The sequence below is a fragment of the Pristis pectinata genome, chromosome 2 (genome assembly GCF_009764475.1).
Source record: "Pristis pectinata isolate sPriPec2 chromosome 2, sPriPec2.1.pri, whole genome shotgun sequence".
Lineage (NCBI taxonomy): Eukaryota > Metazoa > Chordata > Chondrichthyes > Rhinopristiformes > Pristidae > Pristis > Pristis pectinata.
Window position 1 is genome coordinate 140,400,482 of NC_067406.1, and position 27,075 is coordinate 140,427,556.

General features: G+C 44.0%; 1 long non-coding RNA gene across 1 annotated transcript in view; it reads left to right on the plus strand.

The window, feature by feature from the left end:
- Window positions 1-426: 426 nt before the first annotated feature.
- LOC127567557 (uncharacterized) overlaps window positions 427-27,075 on the plus strand; it is a 44,230-nt gene continuing 17,581 nt past the window's right edge. The window contains exon 1 of the long non-coding RNA XR_007955909.1: window positions 427-487. This is a non-coding gene — a long non-coding RNA (uncharacterized LOC127567557). The remainder of the gene's footprint in view (window positions 488-27,075) is intronic.

Genomic DNA, 27,075 nt, shown 5'->3' on the forward strand with positions numbered 1-27,075 from the left:
GTCCATGAACCCATGAACAGTTGTGTAGCGGTTAGCGTAACGCTATTGACCCAGGTTGAATTCCGGCTGCTGTCTGTAAGGAGTTTGTTCGTTCTCCCCGTGTCTGCGTGGGTTTCCTCCGGGTGCTCTGGTTTCCTTCCACATTCCAAAGACATACGGGTTAGGAAGTTGTGGGCGTGCTGTGTTGGTGCCAGAAGCGTGGTGACACTCGTGGGCTGTCCCTAGCACACTCAACGCAAAGATGCATTTCACTGTTTGTTTCAATGTACATGTGACTAATAAAGAAATCTTAACAACGTTATTCCTTAACAACGTTATTCCTTTCTTTGCACTGTTTACCTATTTGATAATTTATCATAATTTTTTCTCTTTCTACAGTACTGCTGCTGCAAAACAACAAATTTCACAACATATAAGTGATAATAAATCTGATTCTGATGCTCAAGCACCTGGAGTGGGAATTGAACCTGCAAGTTTCAGATTCAGGGTAAGAGTAGGAACCACTGATCTGAGTTGCACTTGTTAAGACAACGGTCAAATGTTTTCGAAAATCAAAAAAAAACTGCAGATGCTGGAAATCTAAAACAAAGTCAGAAAATGATGTAAATACTCAGCAGGTCAGGCTGCATCTGTGGGAAGAGAAACAGAGTTAATGTTTCAGGACAAGAGACCCTCCATCAGACTGGATGAAAGATCAAATGTTTTCCTTTTGGAGAGGATTGTGTCCCATATGCATAACATCAACACAATGAGAATTGAGGCATGTCTTCTTTTCCTTTCAAACATTTTGTCAAGACCCTTTTGAGTGAAAACCACATCTTTTGATGGGTTTGTGTATTTTTCTGAGGGGGCACTTCTTTAGAGAATCAATCTTTCAAGTGAACCTGGAATATTGACTCTGTTTCTCTTCCCGTGGACACTGCCTGGCCTGCTGAGCGTTTCCAGCTTTTTCTGTTTTATTTCAGATCCTCTGAAAGAATGTCAAAGATTTACCTACATTGCATCTGTAACTGCATTTCAAATGCACTGTAATGTGTGATGGGTTGTCCAAAGACCCCAGAAAGCTTTGTAGATCCAAGGTCTTTGTGGACGTCCTGTGAGTCTTTCTTGGGAGCACACATTGACTTTGGTTACGCTGACTGGTTGCATCACAGCCTGGTCTGGAGGCTCCAATGCACAGGATCGCAAGAGGCTGCAGAGGGTTGTAGACTCAGCCAGCTCCATCACGGGCACTCCCCTCCCCACCATCCAGGACATCTTCAAGAGGTGGTGCCTCAAAAGGCAGTATTCATCGCTAAGGACCCTCACCATCTGGGACACGCCCTCTTCTCGTTACTACTATCAAGGAGGAGGTACAGGAGTCTGAAGACCCACACTCAACAATCCAGGCACAGCTTCTTCCCCTCCACCGTCAGATTTCTGAATGGTCTATGAACCCATGAACACTACCTCATTATCCTTTTTGTTTGCACTATTTAGTTTTGTAACTTACAGTAATTTTATGCCTTTGCACTGTACTGCTGCCATAAAATAACAAATTTCATGTCATATAAGTCAGTGATAATAAATCTGATTCTGGTTCTTTGAAATAGTTGATGGCTTTCTGATCTCTGAACTAAGGTTATGAGTCCCTCTTCAGAGATCTTACCACAAAAGCTCCAGCTCACACTCCAGCGCAGTATTGACAAAGTCCAGCACTGATAGAAGTGCCATCTTTTGGATGAGGTGTAAAGGTTCCTACAGAAAAATTATGAAGTAAACCAAGGCCTCATTCCTGATATCCTGGGCAATATTTATCTCAAGCTCAACATTACTGAACAGATGATCTAGTCATTAGCACATTGCTGTGTGTGGAAGCTCACTTTGTGTAACTTGGCTGCTGTGTTTCCTACCTTATAAAAGTGATTGTATTTCATAATTTCTTCATTCGTGGTGGAACACTTTGAGAGATTGCTTTTATAAATGCAAACCTTTCTTACTTCAATATCATGATGGGGCATTGAGGGAAGAACCAACTAGGTTGATATTGGGCTTGGATGATCCTGAATTAAGTCATGGGTCACAGGTGCGGAATCTGTACTGATGTAATGTGTGAGCAGCAGAGATTTGTTCAGAGATGGATAACACAAACTAGAAGGAGTGCATCTCAGCTCAATGTGCAGAAAGGAAACATGCTGATGAACATAGATTTGAAGCTTTAACAGTGCATTATTCACAAATAAAACACCATTTTTCATATGTGAACGTTCAGTTATATTCTCAAAGTTACATGTTTTAGTGGTGCTTAATTAATTTTAAAGTTTCAATTAACAAATTTTCTTTCCAATGTGCAGCTGGGATTAAACTTTAGGTAATAATGAATGTTCTGATTCTCCAAGTTGATGTTAAAATATTATTCAGTAATCAGGACTAAAATAGAAAATATATTCAATGATATTTCATTTCATTATGGAACCCTACTGTTCATGTGAATGGATATCCCTGTTTACAACATAACAAGAGTCGCTCCACTCTAATGACCGATTTTGGTAACAGATGATATTGTGTTGAATACTATGCAATGGCAAGTATCAAGAAAGCCATTCACCAATGATGAAAAAGTGCATGGAATAGAATAAACAACCTTTTTAAGAGCACCAAGTCATGGTTATGGGTGGCATCCCAGCTTCAAACACAGAAGGGAATGAGTCAGAATGTGTCCAAAAAGGCTACAAATTATCCTAGTTTCTGCTGGGTTTTGAACACAGTATTGCCTTTATATCTCAGAAGCGGACTATCCCACCTTCTTAAATCTCCAGTCTGGCAACAAGTGGACAGGTGCATGGATAGGAAAGGTTTAGAGGGATATGGGCCAAACATGGGCAAATGGGACTGGCTTAGATGGGAATCTTGGTCGACATGGACCAGTTGATCCAAAGGGCCGATTTTTGTGCTGTGTGACTTGATGGCTCTAAATGAAGATCACTACATTATATTCTTATTGATGAACGATTGGCGTTGAGAGACATGGCTAGCTCAGCCCTCCATATGGTTGCTCTCCCCATTTTCTGATGTTCTCCATTCATTGCATGGTTCTCCCATCTCCATTTCCCTACAGACCTGATTTTTGGGATCAAAGGGAGAAAGAGTGAAAACTAAGAATTTTCAATGTATCCTTGAAGCACAGCTTACCTTCCCTGCTCTCAGTGTACAGCCCTTGGGAAGTTGTTATTGAATCTGCTCTGAGCACCCTCTCATTCAATGCTTTCCAAACCACAACAATGTACTGCAGAAAGTAAACACCTGCACGTGATGTAAGGATCTGCAGAGAGTAGTGGACTCTGCCCAATGCATTGCGGGCACATCCCACCCCACCATCGGTAGTATCTACAGGAGGTGTGGCCTCAAGAAGGCAATGTCCATCATCAAAGATCTCCACCATCCAGGCCATGCCATCTTCTTGCAGCTGCCATCGGGCAGGAGGTACAGAAGCCTGAAGTCCCACATCACCAGGTTCAAGAGCAGCTACTTCCCTTCAACCATTCAGTTCTGAACCAACCGGCACAACCCTAATCACTACAGTTTAGCAACACTATGACCACTTTGATCACTCTGCACTAAAATGGACTTTTTTTTATTCTAATTGTGTCCTTTCTTGTAAAATTGTGGATAATTTATGTTTAATTTATGTTTTACTTGTGAATGTTGCTTAAATGGTGCTATATCCCTGTGATGCTGCTTCAAGTAAGTTTATCATTGCACCTGTGCACACATGTACTTGTGCATATGACAATAACTCAAATTTGACTTTGACTTCAACTTTGACATCCCCTCTCTGGTATTTTCATGAATTACCTTAAAAAGCTCTGTCGTTTTTCTGGGGAGTGAGGGAGTCAGTGGCTGGGGGAGGATTTTAAATTGTTGGATTAACTCCAGCACTTAGTCTCTGCCAGATTTACTCTGGTGTGAATCTACCAATGCAAGCAGTGTAATAGATGTTTTTGAAAAGTTGCTGGATCCAAAAAGTACCCTGATGAGAAAAGATAACACAGAAACATCCAGTAAAGGTAGAGCAGAACCTCATTGTTAAGCACTGCCTAGACTGCTATGACTAATGCCTACTGTGTGTGCAGAGCAAGCTAAATATTTTGATTTTAAAAAGTAATGGAAAACCTCTGTCATTTAATACACCATCCTCTGTTTAAAGCAGCCCCCTACATAGTTCAATGTGTTTTCAAGAAGCTATTCATAATATTGATAATCTTGAGGTTACTAATGAGCTTAGGCCTACTGTGTATAATTGAGCAGTCTGCTGCAGAACGCAAGATATAAAACAGAAGCTGATAGCCTTGTGCTTTGATCATCTCACAGCTCCCAGTTACAGAGCAGAGGCTGTGGATCACACACTATAGACTATGTCTGTTTTGTAGTTACTAAATCAGTCAAATTTCCTTTTATATTACATAGGTTTACGGGCATTTTGGAGATTGCATTCCGAAATTCCTTTCACTTTTCCATCAAAATTGAAATTTGACAACCCGTGCCTGGGACCATTATTGGATACTTCACTTGCATCCATACTGACATTCATTTGATCCAGATATGATTATGGTTGCTTTCTCACTGACTGCTTGAAACTCTGAACAGGCTGTCAGGAAAACTCCGAGGCGACTGTGAGTCTGTGATCATGAGTCTTGGAGGAGAATATTACTGTTGCTGTTAGTTTTCTGTGTTACCTCAAACATCGACTGGATGCACATTGGCATCAGACTTTGACTATTTTTAAAGGCACGGAGTTGGCAATATCAAGCACTGGTGAATGCTTAAAGAATAATCCTTAACATAGCAAAGAAGTAAACTGCCGGAGGAACTCAGTAGGTCAGGCAGCACCTATAGAGGCAGAGGGATGGTCAACGTTTCGGGTCGAGACCCTACATCAGGACTGAGGGTGTAGAGAGGAGATCATCAGTACCCGAACATAACCTGATATCAGAATGCAACAACATCAGATTATAGGTCATGATAACTTAGAACATTTCTGATCTAAGCAAATACTGATACCATCTTAGTGGTCTGTTGCTTAAATATTGATGAACGTTGGGCAAATCTCACCTGTGGCTATGCAAGTGACTCCAAACCTTGATGTATTTTATCCATCTGGCCATAATGTGGGGGATGGAAGTCTGCAATGCTATTATTACAGTACAGAAGGAGGCCATTGATCCCATCAGGACTACAAATAGCTCCCATCAGTCGTACTTCCGCTCTTACTTCCCTGTAACCTATTCTCCCTCAACTGCCCATGAACTCCTCTTTGATTCTTTTACCAGCTCACCTACACTAGGGGTAATGTAGAGCAGCCAATTCACCCTCTCTTTGGGACGTGGGAGGAAACTGGACCACTCAGAGGAAGCCCACGCAGGAAGGACCTGCAAACTGCACACAGACAGCACTCGAAGGCAGGATCGAACCCGGGCTGCTGGAGTCGTGAGACGGCTGCACTACTTGCTGCATCTCCCTCCTGCCCTCACTAATGACTGATGCACAGCCCAGAAATGGTTTTGTTGATCATGCTGAAAGCTGCAGTACACGTGTCTTGTCACAGACTGTCAGAAGGTTCTGTCCTGACCCACTGACATGAGATCCTTTGGGATGATGTCCGCCAACTGAGCCCGTTGCTCACGCCTCTCTCTTCTGCCCTGCCTCTGCTCCCCATACAACCTGTATTGATGAATTGGAACTGGTATTGGTTTATTGGTAAAGGGGTTAAGAGTTATGGGGAGGTGGGAAAATGGGGTTCAAAAAAATTCAGCTACGATTGAATGGCACAGCAGTCTCGATGGGCCGAATGGCCTAATTCTGCTCCTATATCTTATGGTCTTATCACCTTATTATTGTCTCATGTACCGAGATACAGAGAAAGGCTTGGTTTTGCATGCCATCCATACAGATCATTTCATCACATCAGTGCATTGAGGTAGTACAAGGGAAAACAATAACAGAATGCAGAATAAAGTGTTACAGTTACAGAGAAAATATAGTGCAGGCAGACAATAAGGTGCAAGGCCACGAGGTGGTAGATTGTGAGGTCAAGAGTCCATTTTCTTGTTCAATAACAGCGGGATAGAAGCTGTCCTTGAGCCTGGTGGTACGTGTTCACAAGCTTTTGTATCTTCTGCCCGAGGGGAGGGTGTGAAGGGAGAATGTCTGGGGTGGGTGGGGTCTTTGTTGACTGCTTTTCTGAGGCAGAGAGAAGTGTAGACAGAATCCATGGAGGGGAGGTTTTCGTGATGAGGTGGTGATCTTCCCTCCTCTCAGAGGCAGCACTTCCTAGATGTTCAGTGTGTTCAGTGCTGGCCGTTCCTCTCCACTAACCAACGCTCATTATTGGGCATGTCCCACTAGTGTCAGCATTTATATGTTCTGTTTTTGCAATTATTGCAGGAGGGCACAGTGGGGCAGCGGTTAATCCTTGCCTTACAAGTCCAGGAACGCATGTTCAATTGCACCTCCAGTGCTGTCTGTGTAGATTTCACACATTCTCAGAATCAGAATCAGGTTTGTTATCACTGACACATGTTGTGAAATTTGGTGTTTTGCGGCAGCAGTACAGTGCAAGACATAAAGCCATAAAAATTACTATAAGTTACAAAAATAAATAAATAGTGCAAAAGAGGAATAATGAGGTAGTGTTCATGGGTTCTTGGACCGTTGAAAACTGATGGTGGAGGGGAAGAAGCTGTTCCTGAAACGTTGGCTCCTATACCTCCTGCCCGATGGTAGTTACGAGAAGAGGACATGTCCCGGATGGTGAGGGTCCCTAAAGATGGATGCCGCCTTCTTGAGGCACCGCCTCTTGAAGATGTCCTCAGTGGTGGGGAGGGTTGTTCCCCTGATGGAGCTGATTGAGTCTACAACCCTCTGCAGCCTCTTTCAATCTTGTGCGTTGGAGTCTCCATACCAGGCTGTGATGCAACCAGTCAGAATGAATCTGTACATCTGCAGAAATTTGAATGAATCTTTAGTGACATCCCAAATCTCCTCAAACTCCTAATGAAGTAGAGCCACTGGCGTGCCTTCTTCGTGATTGCATCGATGTGTTGGACCCAAGATAGATCCTCTGAGATATTGACACCTAGGAATTTGAAGCTGCTCACCCTTTCCATCGCTGACCCCTCAATGACTGGTGTGTGTTCTCCTGACCACCTCTTCCTGAAGTCCACAATCAGTTCCCTGGTCTTGCTGACATTGAGTGCAAGGTTGTTGTTGTGACACCACTCAACCAGCTGATCTACCTCACTCCTGGACACCCCCTCATCACCATCTGAGATTCTGCCAATGACAGATTTTCTGTCATCGGTGATTTTATAGATAGCGTTTAAGCTGTGCCTACTGACTGTATTTACTGTAACTGTGTGTGTTTCTTTCCTCCAATGTCCCAAAGGTGTGCTGGTAGGTTAAATGGCTGCTGTAAATTACCCTTAGTGTAGGTTAATAACAAAAAGAATCAAAGTGGAGTTGATGGGCATGCGTGAGGGAGGATAAGTTGTAGGAATACAGGGAAATAAGGAGATGGGGAATGGAATTCACGGGATGTTCTGCTGGGAGCTGGCAAGAAGCCAGTAGTTTGAATGGCCTTCTTTTATGTTGGTATAAGCATCATAGTATAAGGTAAGAAGCTGCTTGTGTTGTTTAACATGCAATCTGTAGATGCCTCTCGTCTCAGAATAGTGAAAGGGACAGGACACTGTCGATCTTCATGGAGGTGGTGCAGTGGTTGAGGATTTTAAACTCAGAGATAAAACTTGGGAATAGAAAATGTAAAATTACCTCATCACCAACGGCCTGTCCTGGTCAAATCATGTAGATGCCACGACCAAGAAAGCTCACCAGCACCTCTACTTCCTCAGAAGGCTAAAGAAATTCAGTATGTCCCCTTTAACACACACCAACTTTTATTGATGCACCATAGAAAGCATCCTATCTGGATGCATCACGGCTTGGCACACGGAAACCAGCCTCCCCTCCTTGGACTCTGTCTTTACCTCTCGCTGCCTTGGTGAAGCAGCCAGCATAATCAAAGACCCCACCCACCCGGGTCATTCTCTCTTCTCCCCTCTCCCATTAGGCAGAAGACACAGGAGCCTGAGGGCACGTACCACCAGACTCAAGGACAGCTTCTACCCCACTGTGATAAGACTATTGAACGGTTCCCTTGTACAATGAGATGGACTATGACCTCATGATCTACCTTGTTGTGACCTTGACCTTATTGCACTGCACTTTCTCTGTAGCTGTGACACTTTATTCTGTGCTGTTATTGTTTTTACCTGTACTGCCTCAATGCACTCTGTACTAACTCAATGTATGCACTGTGTAATGAATTCATCTGTATGAATGGTAGGCAAGACAAGTTTTTCACTGTACCTCGGTGCAAGTGACAATAATAAACCAATATTAATACCTTCCACTATTACTGCTTGGGCTCTGTATGCTTCCATCGTTAAAGCTCAGTGTCCAGACCCTTCCTGTCTGCATGGTTTTGGGGCCAGGAATTTTCATGAGTCAGTGAGGATGTTACGCGTTTCAGGGAGACTTTGAGAATATCCTTGAAACATCATCTCTGTCCTCAAGGAAATGTCTGGCTGTGATGGAGATCAGATTAAACTGCTTGTTCTGGGAGGCTGATGCTAGGCATGTGGACAATATGCTTCAGATACCAAAACTTGAGCATAACCCAACCCTCAGTGTCGGAGATGTTAGCTGGGAGAGGGCGCTGATGTTGGTTCACTTTCATTGCCAATGGACTAGGAGGAGTTAGTGTAAGCAATGTTGGTGAAATCTCTCCAGTGTGTTGCAATGTCTACTGTAGGTAATCCATGTCTCTGAAGTATAACAGTTACTAATGTCTGGTAGACCAGAAGCTTGTGGCCTGGTTTGAGGTCATAGAATCACAGAGTTATACAGCACGGAAACAGGCCCTTCAGCCCAACTCATCCATGCCGACCATGGTGCCTCCCAAGCTAGTCCCATTGTCCTGCGTCTGGCCCATATCTCTCTGAACCTTTCCTCTCCATGTATCTGTCTTGGTCCATGTACGGGTCTTGGGTTTATTTGGAGCAATTGTTCACACAGTGCTGCTTGGAGACAAATTTTATTTGAGAACTCTTCCCTGAAGCATGTTGGTACTTCTCAACCACCTCAGTGTGATATAAATCCTTCAGATGGTTGTTGGTTTAGAGAAAAACCACTTCAAATTCTCCAGATTTGTCAAACATAGAGTCATAATTATTATTATTAATAATGATCATTATTAACCATCAGTGAGAAACTGGAGTGTCCAATTGAGAATGTGTGAGGCTGATCCTCGGCTGGGGCCACATTATAATATGCAGGATGACTGCTTAGATGTACAGGTTGATGCAGAGGGTGGTGAGGGACAGGTTTTGGGAGGGCATGTTAAGGGAACTCTTGGACTGACAAGGAAATTGGGATGATCTCTTGGCTTGGACTGGGTTACTGTTCTGTTGGGCTGCGAGTGACCTCATTATTACACGTTGAGCACCTGCTCAGGTTAACCATCGTGATCTTGGCATCGTTCCAGCAGGATGAGAGGGGATCTTATAGACCCATATAAAGTTATGAAAGGGAGAGATAAGATAGAGGCAGGAAGGTTGTTTCCACTGGTAGGTGAGACTAGAACTGGGGGACATAGCCGCAAGATTCGGGGGAGTAGATTTAGGATGGAGATGAGGAGGAACTGCTTTTCCCAGACAGTAGAGAATCTGTGGAATTCTCTGCCCAGGGAAGCAGTAGAGGCTGCCTCATTAAATATATTTAAGACACAGTTAGATAGATTTTTGCATAGTGGGGGAATTAAGGGTTGGGGGAAAAGGCAGGTAGGTGGATCTTGAGTCCACAGCCAGATCAGCCATGATCTTATTGAATGGTGGAGCAGGCTCGATGGGCCAGATGGCCTCCTCCTGCTCCTATTTCTCATGTTCTTATGAGGAGAAGCTGTCTGGCTTCCACTCTGGATGGAAGGGTTAAAATCCAGTCTTAACCCCCCTCACCCCACACCCATGAACTCCATCATCAATATTTAGTATCCGTTCATCCATCTCCACCTGCCCTTTGGAAATCAGTATGTCTTAAATATAATTGCCCTACAACATGATCCGTAATGCTAGTGCTAACTGTTGTATTGTGACTCCTCTCCCCCTCCCTCTTCATGGCCAGCTGATTTGGAAACATTCCAAAGGAGCCGACTGTCATTGCTGACTTGACTTCCTTGTGACTTTTCCCTGCAGAATGCAAGGGAAGGAAGAAAGCCTTTCAGCTCTTTTTATCCCTCTGTGGGTGTGAAGTGATCAGGTTGGATAGCTCACACCAACAGTTCATTAAAGAGGATTGGAGAGCCACATCTCAAAGGTAGATGGCACAACATCTTTTTAGCAGCATTAAGATGCAGTCCTATCATTTGTTTCCCACTGCAGATATTTTACCCTTGTTTGGTTAAAGATTGTGTCTTTAGTTCTCGTGGTTTGTTACTTGTTTCCCAGGATGGACACGCTGTGAGTTCAAGCCTTCACCACACCGGCCAGCATCTGAATGGTGATTGAGTTGGCTATTCTCTGGAGTTTAGAGGGGTAGCCTCAATGGGACATACACAATGGACGCGGCAAGGTCGATATGGGGAGGATGTTTCCCACTGGCTAACTTGTCTAAAACTAGTGACACGGGAGGGGCAGGCCAGTTAGGACTGAGATGTGGAGAACTTTCTTCACTCAAGAGGGTGGTGAATCTTTGGAAATCTCGACCTGGGAGGGCTGCGGAGATTCAATCATTGATCGCATTCCCATCAGAGATCAACATATTACAAATATCAGAGGGATCAAGGGATGGGATTAGGGAAGGGAAATTGCAGTGAGGTAGAAGATCAGTCTTGAGCATGTTGAACAGTAGAGCAGGGTTCAAGGGACAGAATGGCTGGTGCCTGTTTCTTTTGTTTCTGGTAATGCAGCAGCTCCTGCCTGGGTTTCGTACAACTTCAGTGTCTAATCAGTGACCCCTGTACAGCTGACCTCCACTGACTTTTAGTCCAGCTCAGCTAGAACTTTAAAATTCTCACACTTCCAGAGAAGTGTGAAGTGGTACACTTTGGAAGATCGAATTTGAAGGCAGAATACAAGGTTACTGGCAGGACTCTTATCAGTTGTGGAGGAGCAGAGGGATCTTGGGGTCCATGTCCATAGATCTCTCAAGAGGCAGGTCCTGCAGGTCGATAGGGTCGTTAAGAAGGTGTATGGTGTGTTGGCCTTCATTAGTTGGGTGATTGAGTTATTGAGTTCCAGAGCTGCAAGGTGGTGTAGCAGATCTATAAAACCCTGGTTAGACCACACTTGGAGTATTGTGTTCAGTTCTGGTCACCTCATTATAGGAGGGATGTGGAAGCTTTAGAGAGGGTGCAGAGGAGATTTACCAGGATGCTGCCTGGATTGGAGAGCATGTCTTATGAGTGGAGAGAAGGAGGATGAGAGGTGACTTGATAGAGGTGTACAAGATGATAAGAGGCATAGATCGAGTGGACAGTCAGAGACTTTTTCCCAGGGCAAAAATGGCTCACATGAGGGGGCATAATTTTAAGGTGATTGGAGGAAGGTATAAAGGGGATGTCAGGGGTAAGTTTTTTACACAGAGAGTGGTGGGTGCATGGAACGCACTGCCGGCAGAGGTTGTGGGGGCAGATACATTGGGGACATTTAAGACTGTTAGATCGACACATGAATGATGGAGGAATGGATGGCTATGTGGGAGGGAAGGGTTAGATAGATATTAGAGCAGGATAAAATGTCAGCACAACATCGTGGGCTGAAGGGCCTGTACTGTGCTGTAATGTTCTATGTTCTATGTGCTATGTTATGTTCATTCTTGTTCTCTGATCCTTCTTGGTCTTGTTCCTCTCTAACCGTAATTGGTAATTGGTTTATTATTGTCACAACTACCGAGATACAGAGAAAAACTTTGTTTTGCATGCCGTGAATACAGATCATTCCAAACATCCGTACATCGAGGCAGTACAAAGGGAAAAGCAATAACAGCATGCAAAATGTAGTGTTACAGTTACAGAGAGAGTGCAGTGTTGCCTCTTCCAGCCCCAGAACCCTCTGAGTTCTTTATACTCCTTTAATTCCAACCTCCTGCCTCCTTGATTTTAATCACTCCAATACCGACAGTCATTGACTTCAGCTGCCAAGACACTATGCTCCAGAATTTTCTCTTTAAACCTCTCCGCCTCACCATCTTTCTCTATGCTCCTTAAATACATTCTTATAAATCTACAACATTTAGTTAATTATACGACTAATGAAGGAATTGTTTGAAGACTGTCTCCAATGTCTCACCAAGTACTTTCTTAATTAAATCCATTTTTATTGTATAATTCTCCGCTATTTTAATTCCCTCATATGCTTAGTGTCATACTTTGATGAATGCTCCTGTGAAGCGCTTGCAGTGTTAAAGGCACAGTATAAATCCTTCTCCTTGTTGGTGATGTTGGCATGGTTCTGTGGTGGCCAGTGACTGCTCTGCCGATTGGCAAAGAGTGTGCAGGAATCTCCCACACCACAGGACACATTGCAGGGGAGAACCATTGAGCAGATTCCAAGTGTGTCCTTAAGGGGGAGACATTCCTGGCTTGACGAAGGTTTCAGTCAAGGTCTGGGAATTCGATCATATTCTCGTTCTCCCAGAGGTGAAGCTGTTGTGGGGCCTGAGGAAACGATGTGAGTACAAAAGAAAGTGAACAAATCTTCACAAAGTAAGATGCCCCAGCAGGAACCTTGTTTTTGTTTATCTTTTTTTGTAGCACTGTATTCACGCTTTACTCCAGAGTCTTGAGTGATGCACCAGCACGATACTGAGGGAGTGCTCTACTGTCGAAGGCACTGTCATTTCAACAGAACAAAGAACAGTACAGCACAGGAACAGGCCCTTTGGCCCATGATGTTGTGCCGAACTAATGGTAATTAAATGCCTAACTAAACTAATCCCTTCTGCCTACACAATGCCCATAACCCTCCATTCTCTGCACATTCATGTGCCTATCTAAGAGCCTCTTATACACCTCTGTCGTGTTTGCCTCCACCACCACCCCTGGCAGTGCATTCCAGGCACCCACCATTCTCTGTATAAAAAACTTGCCCCGCACATCTCCTTCAAACTTACCTCCCTCACCTTAAATGCATGCCATCCAGTATTAGACAATATGACCCTGGGAAAAAGATATCGGCTGTCTACTCTATGCCTCTCATAATTCGATAGACTTCTATCAGGTCTCCCCTCAGCCTCTGCCGCTCCAGAGAAAACACCTTATAACACCTGCCCTCTAATCCAGTAAGCATTCCTGGTAAACCTCTTCTGCACCCTCTCCAAAGCTCCACATCCTTCCGACAATGGGGCGACCAGGATTGAATGTGATACTCCAGATGCAGCCTAACCAGAGTCTTATAAAGCTGCAACATAACTTTCTGACTCTTGAACTCAATGCCTCAACTAATAAAGGCAAGCATTCCATACACCTTCTTTACCAATACGGCTTCTTCACCAATTTAAGCTTATGTTAACATGTTTGCCCTCACCTTGTAATGTACTGTGCTGCTGCTGCAAAAAGCTGATTTTCGTGGCATTTATATCCTGGATATGTATGTCTATGACAGTAAATTTGAACTTGAACTTGGACGCACATCCTGCCCCACCTGTGATAGAACCTGTGCATTATACATCAGTCTGATCTGACACCTCACAGCTCAGAGAATTTGAGTGGAAACAAGTAATTCCAACCCTGAGAGGCTGCCTAAATTACAAAAATGTTAGGTTCAGATTCACGCCTAATGTGAATAATCTTTCTATTTCCTTCCGAGCCCAGTTCTTTGAAGTTCCTCAAATCTCCTGTCCTCCCTCTCTTTCTCTCTCTTTTTACCTGAGCCTTTCAGGTGTATGACTAACATGTCTGTTAAGCAATAAAAATTAATTTAATTATGAAAATACTCAGTGAGATGATGGAGGCTGTTGTTCATTCATGTCCATTATTAGTTATGTAATTAACTCAACTGATCGCTGATGTGCCACAGAATGTCAGCCTCTTTGTGAAATGCAAGTGCCGAAAATTGGTGGCTTTGTTTTTTAAGCTGTGTTTTATCTCTGTTTAACCTGATGCATGAGATCAGTTGGCTAATTTGTTGGACCTTTCCAATAATGATAGATCACACGCATTAAGCAGTGAAAATGATTCATGATTTTCTCCTACAGTGTTTCATGAAACCAGCAGCGAAACAAAACGAAAAAAGATGTGGATTCCAATCGTGTCTTTCAGGTCACTTCTTGGAGTTTTGTGTCCAGTGAAGTGCTATTAGGATGTAGTCACTGCAATCAGGCAAACACAGCTGCAATTTTGTGCACAGCAATATCCCACAAATAGCTTTGAGATTTAGATGATGTTAACAGAGGTATGAATATTACCTGGGCATATTACCTGGGAATATTACCTGGGGATAACGACACTTCTCCTCTATGTAACCCGTGTTGATCTTTCTGTCCTTCCCCATTCTTCAGGTCTGTTCATTTTGGCACTCAGTGATCTCTTTTAAAGTGTAGACACAAGAGACTGCAGATGCTGGAACCCAGAGCAACAAACCATCTGCTGAAGGAACTCAATGGGTCGAGCAGCATCTGTGGGGGGGGGGGGGGGGGGGGGAAGGAATTGAGGCGGGGTTTCGATCTGAAACGTCAACAATTCCTTTCCCCCACAGGTGCTGCTTGACCTGCTGAGTTCCTCCAACAGATGGTTTGTTCTGTCAAAGTGTGTCATGTGGTCACTTTCAGCATGTGTAATGCCAACCAATCTTGGTGTTGTACCTTAATATATTTGAATTAGAGGGCACACAAACTTTCTTCAAAAAAATAGACTCCTTGGAGAGTCAGAGTCAAATTTAATTATTCATGGAAGTAATTTGTTTAGTTACCCTGATAAGAGACCTTGAATAAAGACAGAAATATCTACCACCCTGAGTAATTGATTTTCCCAGAACACAGAAAGGCCTTGTTGGTTCTTCTTTGCAGGGGAAAAAAAAACATATTTCTCCACTTTTTTTTTAATGTTTTCATTTTAAAACTCTCTAGGATGTCAGGCTATGACTGAACTATCAGAGTGCAACAGGCAAAAATATTTTCTCTTCTCCCTCCCCATGAGTGAGGTAGAAAAATATCCACTGTTACCTGAGCTAAATGTGTGATAATAGTTGATACACATTGAATTCTGCTTCTGTAATTTGATTTCACTAAGGTTAAAGTTTCATTAAAGTATACACTACAATATTGCCTGTGGTATATGCAGTGTGAAGGTATCGTTCAGAACTGAGTATATCATGTGGTATGACTTTAATACATTGTTGTAGCAGCCACAGTTAGTTGTGAGTTTACTGTCTTCAGTAAAAATTTGTTCTGTTAGTTATTCTACCTCAATTATTTGTCTCTGAAAGCAGCAGCACTAAAAAGCTGACAGACGCTACATTACCCATTTATGTCAGAGAGGAATTTCTACCCCAAGCATTTTGTACCGATTTCAGAGGCCAGATTCCTAAACAAATTAACTTTTGTGTTAGTGCACTTTCAGGAGGTTGGCAACGTTGACAAAGTTGGAAGTTATTGCCCACAGCCTCATTGTCCTGAAGAGCTGGTCGAGGGACTTGTTGAATCCTTTAGTAGTCACTTCAAAGTCAAAGTCGAGTTTATTGTCATGTGCACCAGTACATGTATGTACTGCATCACAGGCACATGGCATTAGAGACATAACATTCACAAGATAAACATAAATTATACAAAATTATATAAGAAAGAACACAATTAGAACAAAAAAAACAAAGTCCATTGTAGTGCAAAGTGGTCATAGTGTTGGTATATAGAGGCAGTGATGAAGGTTGTGCAGGTTGGTTCAAGAAGTGAATGGTTAAATAAGATGATATCTTTATTAGTCACATGTACATCGAAACATACAGTGAAATGCATCTTTTTGCGTAGACTGTTCTGGGGGCAGCCCGCAAGTGTCGCCACGCTTCCGGCGCCAACACAGCATGTCCACAACTTCCTAACCTGTACGTCTTTTGGAATGTGGGAGGAAACCGGAGCACCCGGAGGAAACCCACGCAGACACGGGGAGAACATACAAACTCCTCACAGACAACGGCCGGAATTGAACCCAGGTCGCTGGCGCTGTAATAGCGTCACACTAACCGCTACACTACCGTGCCTGCCCAAGTGGAAGTAGCTGTTCTTGAACTTGGTGGTGTTGAAGTACAAGTTGCTTTGGTGTATCTCAGAGCACAGATAGTCTCCAATTCTAAGCACTGGGGGCACTCCTAGCCCAAACCAGATGAGGACAACAAATGTTCCTTCCCTATAAGACACTCTGGTGAGTACTTACACCAACCCAATACTGATGGCTATTTGATGTAGACATGATTCTACCAAATAAAGAGTATTGAAGGAGTCAACAAATACAACCTGCACTTACGTAGAACCATTGGTGGGAAAAGGCTCCCAAGTTGTCAAACAATATTTGACACTGAACCGTTAAGGAGGTGAGTAAAAGCTCTGTGATAGGCTTAGGTTTTAAGAAGCACCCTAAAGTCTGCTTGTTACAGAGAAAGAACCCTAGAAAATTTGTCAAACATGATTTACTTTTCATAAAACCATGTTTGACCTGGTCTGATTACATTGAGCTTTTGCAAGTGACTATTTCTTGCTTGATTATAGACTCCAGCAGTTTGCCAACCACAGATGTGAAGCTAACAGGCCTACAGTTTTCCACTTTGTGTCTCCTTCCCTTCTCAAACAAAAGATCACATTTGTGCTTTCCAGTCCACTGGCACCTTTCTGGGACTCAGTGAATTTTGAAAAACTTCAGTCGATGGCTCCATTATCTTTGCATCTCTCAGGTGCAGGCCATTGGGTTCTGGAGACTTGTCTGCCTTTATCCAGTGTCTTGTCCATTGTGATAGGGATTATTACAAGCTGTTTGAAACAAGCCCATTGGATAGATGTGTGGTCCTTCACCATAAACACTAATACAAAGTATTGGATTAACTTATCTGGCATTTCTTTGTTTCCTGTTATTGAGTCATAGGCTCATGGAGAAATATACCATGAAACAGGCCCTTCCACCCAACTTATCCATTGTGACCAAGGTGCCATCCAAGCTGGTCCCATTTGCCCATGTTTTGGCCATATCCTCCAAACCTTTCCTGTCCATGTACCTGCCCAAGTGTCTTTTAAATGTTGTTATTGTATCTGCCTCAACCACTCTGTCTATACTTCTTGCTGCCTCTGTAAAGCAGCCAGCATAATCAATGACCCACACATCCCAGACATTCTCTCTTCTCCCCTTTCCCATCGGGCAGAAGATACAAAAGCCTGAAAGCACGTACCACCAGGCTCAAGGACAGCTTCTACCCCACTGCGATAAGACTATTGAACGGTTCCTTAGCACAATTAGGTAGACTCTTGACCTCACAATCTACCTCGTTATGGCCTTGCACCTTATTGTCTGCCTGCACTGCACTTTCTCTGTAACTGTAACACTTTATTCTGCATTCTGTTATTGCTTTTACCCTGCACTACCTCAATGCACAGTGTAATGAATTGATCTGTATGAACAGTATACAAGACATGTTTTTCACTGTGCCTCGGTATATATGACAATAATAAACTAATTTACAAATTTAGCAATTTACTTCCTCTGACAGCTCATTATTAATTCCCCAGTCTCATTGTCTAGGGGTCCCACACTTACCTTAGCTGTCCTGTTACTTTTTCATATCCATAGAAGCTCTTGCTATTATTTTCCATTTTACTTGCCAGTTCTCTCTCATAATCAATTTTCTCCCTTCTTATTAGGTTTTTACTCTCTTGCTGTTGGTTCCTGTAAAATTCCCAATCTCCTAACCTACCAACTAGCCCTTGTGCTCGGGCAATGACTAAACCTTGCTTGTCAACGGTCTTCAGTGAGATTAGCTCTGTCGTAGACCTATTGGTTAGGGTCAAGGCAGGAAGCAAATGTAAGAAACTGCAGACACAAGAGACTGTAGATGCCGGAATCTGGAGCAACAAACAATCTGCTGGAGGAACTCAGTGGGTCGAGCAGCATCAGTGGGCGGGGGGGGGGGGGGGGGGTGGTGCCGTGGGGGGCAAAGGAATTGTCAACATTTTGGATTGGAACTCTGAATCAGAAACTGCATTGTATGCTCAGGTCTTGGATTTAATATTTTCCTCGACCTCCTTTATAGAACACAGAAACCAGCCTCCCCTCCATGGACTCTGTCTACACTTCTCGCTGCATCAGGAAAGCAGCCAACATAATCAGAGACCCCACCCACCCCGGACATTCTCTCTTCTCCCCACTCCCATTGGGCAGAAGATACAAAAGCCTGAAAGCACGTACCACCAGGCTCAAGGACAGCTTCTATCCCACTGTTATAAAACTATTGAATGGTCCCCTAGTACGATAAGATGGACTCTTGACCTCACAATCCATTTTGTTATGATCTTGGACCTTATTATCTACCTGCACTGCACTTTCTCTGTAGCTGTTACACTTTATTCTGCATTGTTTTACCTTGTTCTCCCTCAGTGCACTGTGTATTGAGTTGGTCTGTATGAACGGTATGCAAGACAAGTTCTTCACTGTACCTCGGTACATGTGATCATAATAAACCAATTCCAATCCCAATTAAAATCACCTATGAAAATTTCAGTACCCTTCCTACATGCGTATGATAATACCCCATTTTGTGCCTTGTCCTGCTGAGAAACATCACTTTGGAGGCCTATTGACTAGTTCTACCTATGCCTTATTTCCCCTATTATTCATTATTTCCACCCCAACCAATTCCACATCACTATCACTGCTTCTACATCATGACTAAGTACCCAGCAAAGAGTCCTGATGCAGGGTTTCGACCTGAAGCATCAACGTTTCCTTTCCTCCCACAGATGCTGCTCGACCCACTGAGTTCCCCCAGCAGAGTGTTCCTTGCTCCAGATTCCAGCATCTGCAGACTCTTGTGTCTCCATGACTAATTACCATGCCGATACCTTTCCTGATTAACACCACCATCCCACCTCCTTTCCTTTCTTGCCTATCCTTTTGGAACATTGAATATCCTGGAATATTGAGTTAACTGTCTTGGTCACCCTGCAACCATGTCTCTGTAATAGCTATTAGATCAAACTCGTTTGTTACTATTTGCGCTGTCAACTCATCGATCTTGTTAAAATGCTGTGTGCATTTAGATAGAGAGCTTTAAGTCTGACTCTTAACTTACTTTGGATGTCACTTTCTGCCACACAATTTTCCTTTTACTTTCTGTCCCATCCGTCATATTTTGCTTTTCGTTCTCTCCCTCCCTGCTCTTTCATTTCTCTTTGAGTTATGACAGGTCCTCCCCAGATTACAGCAGGGTTCCATTCTTGTGAACGGTTTGTAACCCGGACAGTTTGCAAGTCGGAAATGCGGGCACGGACTGAGTTCCCACACAGCAGAAGATCCCTGCAGCCCTGCAGCAGCCGGAAAATCCGTCTCGCTGGTCTCCCAAATGTTTGTTCAAGAAATTGCAGCGAGTTGTGGACACAGCCCAATCCATCACAAAGACCAGCCTCCCCTCCATTGACTCTGTCTTCACGTCCCACTGCCTCGGGAAAGCAGCCAACATAATCAAGGACTCCTCCCACCCCAGACATTCTCTCTTCTCCCCTCTCCAGTCAAGCAGAAGATACAAAAGTCTGAAAGCACAAACCAGCAGACTCAAAGACAGCTTCTGTCCTGCTGTTATCGACTCTTGAATGGACCTCTCATACACTAAAAGATGAACTCTTGAAATGTTGATCTCCCAATCTACCTCATCGTGGCCCTTGCACTTTATTTGTCTACCTGTCCTGCACTTTCTCTGTAACTGCAACACTATATTCTGCATTCTGTTTTCTTTTTACTACCTTGATGTAATTATGTACGGCATGACCTGTCTGGATGGCATTGCAAAACTAGTGCTTTTCATGGTATCTCAGTACATGTGACAATAATAAACCAATCATTTCCTAGTCGTCTCTCTACAAGTCCATCACTGTTCAAATCCTACTAATTCTTGCTACCTTTCCTTCTCTTGGTGTTAATGATGGCAAGGATCCAGCAATAATATGCCAGTAACTCCACTGGGTTCAAAAGATGTTTCAAGTTCACTCTCTGTGCTTTAGCAACGTGTCATTGTTTGATCACTGAGGTCGATGAATAGCATGGTGATTTTTGAGGCTTGAGCTAGAAAATGCTCGAAACACTCAGCAGGTCAGGCAGCATATGTGAAGAGAGAAACAGTCACCGTTTCAGGTCCAGGACCCTTCATCAGAACCGGCACAGAGAGAAATACAGGTCAGGTTTCAGTAGGAGAGAAGGAGGGGGAGGGGTTTGGGTAGAAAAAAGGAATATCTCTGATAGGTTAAGACCAAATGGCCGAATGGGTTAATTTTGTTTCAGATTTCCAGCATCTGCAGTTTTCTGAAGTTTTTTACATTTAGTTATGGGGATTTCTTTGGCCGGGTTGTTTGAAAATATAATTCAGTTGTACCTTCCCAAAGAATACTGAATGAAAGGGCAGCAAGGGGCTTCTTGTATAGGTTACAATAACCAATTGCTAATGTTACTAGGATTCTTACGGAGGTTATAGCAGAGCACTTAAACAAAAACAGTGTACCCCAGCTGTTCAAGTAACGGAAACTCGTTCTTACGGAATTCACAAATCACTCCCAAAAATTTGAGATGCAGATTAAAAATTCACTCTTACAGAGTTTATCTGAAAATAAATAAACAAATAAACAGAATATATACACAGAGAACTGAAGTAGTTTACCAAGGACAACGATTGCATGGTGCCAGTTCACAGTGGGACGCCAGTTGAGGGATTTGCTTTGGAAACTGACAAGGCATTCTCTTCTATTGATAATTGTACAGTGATACTTTATCGGACAATATAGCATCCATTTCTAGTTAATTAAAACAACAATGGTTTCTATTCTGCCTACCTTGATATTCTGCCTCCCTTGCTTATAGACCGCACACCCAATGGGGCATTACTGTTGAGTGAAAAACTTTCCATAGGAATGCATCTCCACTTATAACATGGGTTTCCGTGGGAGCACGGTAGTGTAGTGGTTAGCATAACGCTTTACAGCGCCAGTGACCCGGGTTCAATTCTGGTCACATTCTGTAAGGAGCTTGTACGTTCTCCCCAAGTCTGCATGGGTTTCCTCTGGGTGCTCCAGTTTCCTCCCACATTCCAAAGACGTACGGGTTAGGAAGTTGTGGACATGCTGTGTTGGCGCCGGAAGCGTGGCGACACTTGCGGGCTGCCCCCAGAACACTCTACGCAAAAGATGCATTTCACTGTGTGTTTTGATGTACATGTGACTAATAAAGAAATCTTATCTTAAAAACAGGTTTGTGTTATGAAATATCATGAACTGGATGCTTTTCTATGAATGCAACCCCTTTGTAATGTAGGGGTACAAATATAAACTCAAAGCCAGGCAAAACCAACATGGTTTTGGTGAAAGGGAGATCTTCCAGCCAGAATTATGGTGGATTTGTTATATGTTTCACTTTTGTGACCTGTTCCTATGACAATCAATTGATCCATCTCAGGTTTGAATAGACTCAGTGCCTGAGGACCCACAACCCAAACTTCCTCTTTCTCTCAGTCCCAAACATCCAATTCTTGTGACCTTGTTGTCCTGACCAGAGGAAGCAGCTTCTGTAAACTACAGTAATAGAAGGTAACTGAATGGACATACCCTATGGATTGAAAATGAGCCTTTTAATAAAATTAATCCATTGGATGCAGACGTCACAGGCAAGGCCAGCATTTATTGCCTATCCTTTATTGCTCTCGAGAAAATGGTGGTGACTTTGTCTGGTGAAGGGATTTCTGCCATGTTCCTGGGAAGGGATTTCCTGGGGAGGGACACAGCAATGGAAGAGTGGTGATATTTTTCCAAGTCAGAATGGTGTGTAACCTGAAGGGGAATCTGCTGGGGGTGGGGTTTTTGTGCATTTGAAATACTCATTCTTCGTAGAGTTAGAGAGTCATACAGCACGGAAATGGGCCTTTCGGCCCCATCTTGTCCACGCCAACCAATGTTCCCATCTAAGCAAGTCCCATTTGCTCGCGTTTGGCCCATATCCTTCTAAACCTTTCCTATCCATGTACCTGTCCTAGTACCTTTTAAATGTTGTTAATGTACCTGCCTCAACCACTTCCTCTGGCACTCCCTCTGGGTCAACAATTTGCTCCTCAAGTTCCTATTAAATCTCTCCCCTCTCACCTTAAACTTGTGCCCTCTAGTTGATTCCCCAACCCTTGAGAAAAGACCGAGTGTATTGACCCTACCTGTGCTCCTCATGATTTTATACACCCCTATAAGATCACCCTCACTCTCCTATGCTTTAACGAAAGAAGTCTTATCCTACTCACCCTCTCTCCATAACACATTCCTCGAGTCCCAGCAACATCCTCATAAATCTCCTCTGTACTCTTTCCGGCTTTAATAGTGTCTTTCCTATAGCAGAGTGACCAAACCTGAACACAATATTCCAAATGCGGCCTCACCAACTTGCTGATGGGTTTGGAAGGTGCTGTCAAAAACTGATCAGCCAAAAGACAGAACCCTCACCAAACTGCGTCATTGAATACTTGAGAAAAAGGTTCCTTTCAAAACCACTCTTCAAAGAATTTTCTTCTTTCCCTTGAAACGGCTGACTTCACTCGACTATGGGGATGTGGGTGACCATCTCCAGACAAGCAGCAGTGGCGGACAGGGGCTGATCCCTAAAAGATAGGTAGGACGCCACCAAGGTGCCAAGTGCCCTAATCTGCCCCTCCTGCTACCCAATCTATCTCCCACCTTCTCTCAGCTTTGGCAGGTCCTGGTTGGAATTTCCCCCATGCAGAGGATGGTGGGTGGTAATACAATCATCTACCACTGTGTGGCACAGTATGCCACCACGCTGCCCAAGCCAGTGAAGCAATTTCTTGCCACAACATTTTTATCCACCGACTCCCGTGGATTCACAGATTGACCCTTGACTTTCAGTAGCCACTGATCACTCTCCAGCACCTCAGCTGAGTGGGGTAAGGAAGGATTGATTGGAGCCTTCATTGGTTAATGCCTGCTGAGTATCCTAGGGCACCAAAGTTGGCATTAACCTTGTCGATAACAACAATGAAAGCTTGCATTTATAGAGCAATTTTAACAATGTAAAAAGTCCTACTGTGCTTCACAGAAGACTTATCAAGCAAAATTGGGCATTGACTTCAGGAAGAGGGGTGGTGCACATGCTCCTGTTTACATCAATGGTGCTGAGGTGGAGATGGTTGAGAGCTTCAAGTTCCCAGGTGTAAACATCATCAATAGCCTGTCCTGGTCCAACCACGTGGATATCATAGCCAAGGAAGTGCACCAGTGCTTCTTCTTCCTCAGAAGGCTAAGGAAATTTGGCATGTCCCTGTTGACCCTCACCAATTTTTGTAGATGCACCATAGAAAGCATCTTATTTAGATGTATCACAGCTTGGTACGGCAACTGCTCTGCCTGAGACTGCAAGAAACTGCAGAGAGTTGTGGACACAGCTCAGCACATCATGAAAACCAGCCTTCTCTCCATGGACTCTGTCTACACTTCTTGCTGCCTCAGGAAAGCAGCCAAGGACCCCTCCCACCTCCTATGTTCTCTCTTCAACTGGTCGCCTCACTACAGGAAGGATGTGGAAGCCATAGAAAGGGTGCAGAGGAGATTTACAAGGATGCTGTCTGGAATGCGGAGCATGCCTTATGAAAGTAGGTTGAGGGACCTCGGCCTTTTCTCCTTGGAGTGACAGAGGATGAGGGGGGACCTGATAGAGGTGTATAAGATGATGAGAGGTACTGATCGGGTAGATAGTCAGAGGCTTTTCCCCAGGGCTGAAATGGTGGCCACAAGAGGACATAGGTTTAAGGTGCTGGGGAGTAGGTATAGAGGAGATGTCAGGGGTAAGTTTTTTACTCAGAGAGTGGTGAGTGCGTGGAATGGGCTGCCGGCAACGGTGGTGGAGGCGGATATGACAGGGTCTTTTAAGAGACTGTTAAATAGGTACATGGAGCTGAGAAAAGTAGAGGGCTATGGGTAAGCCTAGTAATTTCTAGGGTAGGGACATGTTCGGCACAGCTTTGTGGGCCGAAGGGCCTGAATTGTGCTGTAGTTTTTCTATGTTTCTAACTCCCTCCCATCGGGTAGAAGATACAAAAGCCTGAAAGCACGTACCACCAGGCTCAAGAACAGCTTCTATCCCGCTGTTATAAGGCTATTGAATGATCCCCTTGTATGATAAGATGGACTCTTGACATCACAATCTACCTTGTTATGACCTTGCACCTTATTGTCTACCTGCACTGCACTTTCACTGTTTTCCCTTGTACTCCCTCAATGCACTGATGTGATGAAATGATCCGTATGGATGACATGCAAAACAAAGCTTTTCACTGTACCTTGGTACGTGTGACAATAATAAACCAATTTATCAAATGCCACAAGGAGATGGTGAGAACATGTGGCCCAAATCTTGGGCGGTTGGATTAAGTAACATCTTCAAAGTGGCCTATCTTACCAGTAGACGCCACATCAGCTCACATGCCTTGACGCTGATGTACACACAAGGCTCAGTGACCATTGGCTAGATTAAGATAACTCCATGTGGCAGCTTTTATCTATTCTGTCATGGAGTGTATTTGCCACAGAAAGATAAGGATGGAGAGGTTTGCTGAACCATTTCAGAAGACAGTGTTAACAGTTGACCACATGGCTGTCAGACTGGACTCACCATGTAAAGGATGAAATTCCTTCCCCAACAATCATTTGTGAAGCTGATGGATTTTTACAACAATCCTCCAGTCACCACTACTGATTCAATATCCTTTAATATTCCACATTTTCTTACCTAGCTGAAATTCCTCAGCTACTGTGGTGGGAATTGAACTCTTTAGATCATTAGGCTTGGTCTCTGGGCTGTTAGTCTTGGAACATAACCAAAAGGCTATTGCACCCCATAAACACAGTGGTTCTAAAGAAGGCATGGCTGAGATCAGCTGTCTCAGGGTGTGAGCTCACCTTATGTGCGCTGAATTAGCCGGTGAAGGAGTGAGTGGGGTGCAGTTCCGAGAGGTCATAAGAGATTGTGGTTGACATGATGGATTAGCAGAAAGATTGCATGTGTCCTCTCTGCACAGTGGCTCAGTTAGTAGCGCTACTGCTTCACAGCACCAGAGACCTGGGTCCAATCCTGACTTCCGGTGCTGTTTGTGTGGAGTCTGCATGTTTTTCCTGTGACTGTATGTGTTTCCTCCGGGTGCTCCGGCTTCCTCCCACATCCCAAAGACGTGTGGGTCGGTGGGTTAATTGGCAGCTGTAAATTTCCCCCAGAGTGTGGGTGAGTGGTTGAATCTGGGGGGAGTGGATGGGAGTTAGGGCAGGGGGAACAAGATGGGATTAGTGTAGGATTGGTGTAAAAATTGGTGTTTGATTCTGCTGAGCAGCAAGCCGTGGACTTGATGGGCCAAAGGGCCAGCTTCTGTGCTCCCTCCTCTATGATCTGTGTTTTGGGGGTAGACGTTGCAATAATGGTGAAGGTATGAGTGTGGGAATAAGGTACAGATGTAGTACGTGTGATGCAGTGAAGCTCAGGCTACATGAGAAATCACAATCCACTAGGATAAAAAGAAAAAAAAATCCATTTTACCATTTGGTAATTGGTTTCTTATTGTCACATGTACTGAGATCCAGTGAAAAGCTTTGTTTGCGTGCCATCCAGACAGATCATTCCATACATAAGTACATTGAGGTAGTACTAAAGGAAAACAGAATGCAGAATATAGTGTCACAGTTCCAGCAAAAGTGCAGTGCAGGTGAACAAATGAGGTGCAAAGGCCATGACGAGGTAGACTAAGAGATCAAGAGTTCATCTTTATCGTACAAGAGGTCCGTTCAAAAGTCTTATAACACTGGGATAGAAGTTGTCCTTGAGCCCGGTGGTATGTGTTCTTAATTCTAATGGTATACACAATTGCCACGGAGCTTATATACCTGTAGCATCATTGACAGAGCAAAACCTCTAAAGGTGCTTTGCAAGATGGTTGGCAAACTGAACCTGATGGAAGACCCAAGACTGCAGATGCCGGAACGATGAAAGGTCCAGATGAAGGGTCCCGACCCGAACGTCAACTCTCCATTTCCCTCCACAGATCCGCCTGACCTACTGAGATCCTCCAGCAGTTTGTTTCTGGCTCCTGATTCAAGACTAGACTGGAGATACTCAGGGAGAGAATCAAAAGCCTGATCCAAGCTATGAGTTCATCTTAAAGCAGGAATGAGAGGTGGAGAGGAAAGGGGCAGGAGAACTTCCAGAGATTAAGGCCCTGGTAAGTCCTAGCCAATAGGAGAGCGATTAGAGAAATAAAGGACTGCAGATGCTGGAATCTAGATGAAAAACACGATGATGCTGGAGGAACTCAGCAGGCCAGGCAGCATCCGTGGAGAAAAGCAGGCAGTCAACGTTTCGGGTCAGGACCCTTCCTCAGGACTGAAGATAGGAAAAGGGGGAAGCCCAATATACAGGAGTGAAAAGCAGAGCAGCGATAGGTGGACAGATGAGGGGAGGAAGGGTGGACAGAGGGTGGTGATAGGTAGATGCAGGTAAGAGATAGTGACGGGCAGGTGCGGGGGAGGAGAGGAGAGCAGATCCACCGGGGGATGGGTCAAAGGTAAGGAGAGAAAAACAGTAGAAAAAAGGAGAGAGAAGCTATGAAAGGGAAGAAAAGAGGCATGAGCAATTAAACTCATGCCTGACCACAGAGCTGAGGGAGGACAGTTACTTTAGAGGATGTAGTGTTGGAGCAGGCAACAACGGTGGGGAGGACTGAGGTTACTGAAGACCTAAAGCCACGGATGAGAACTTTAAAATTCAAA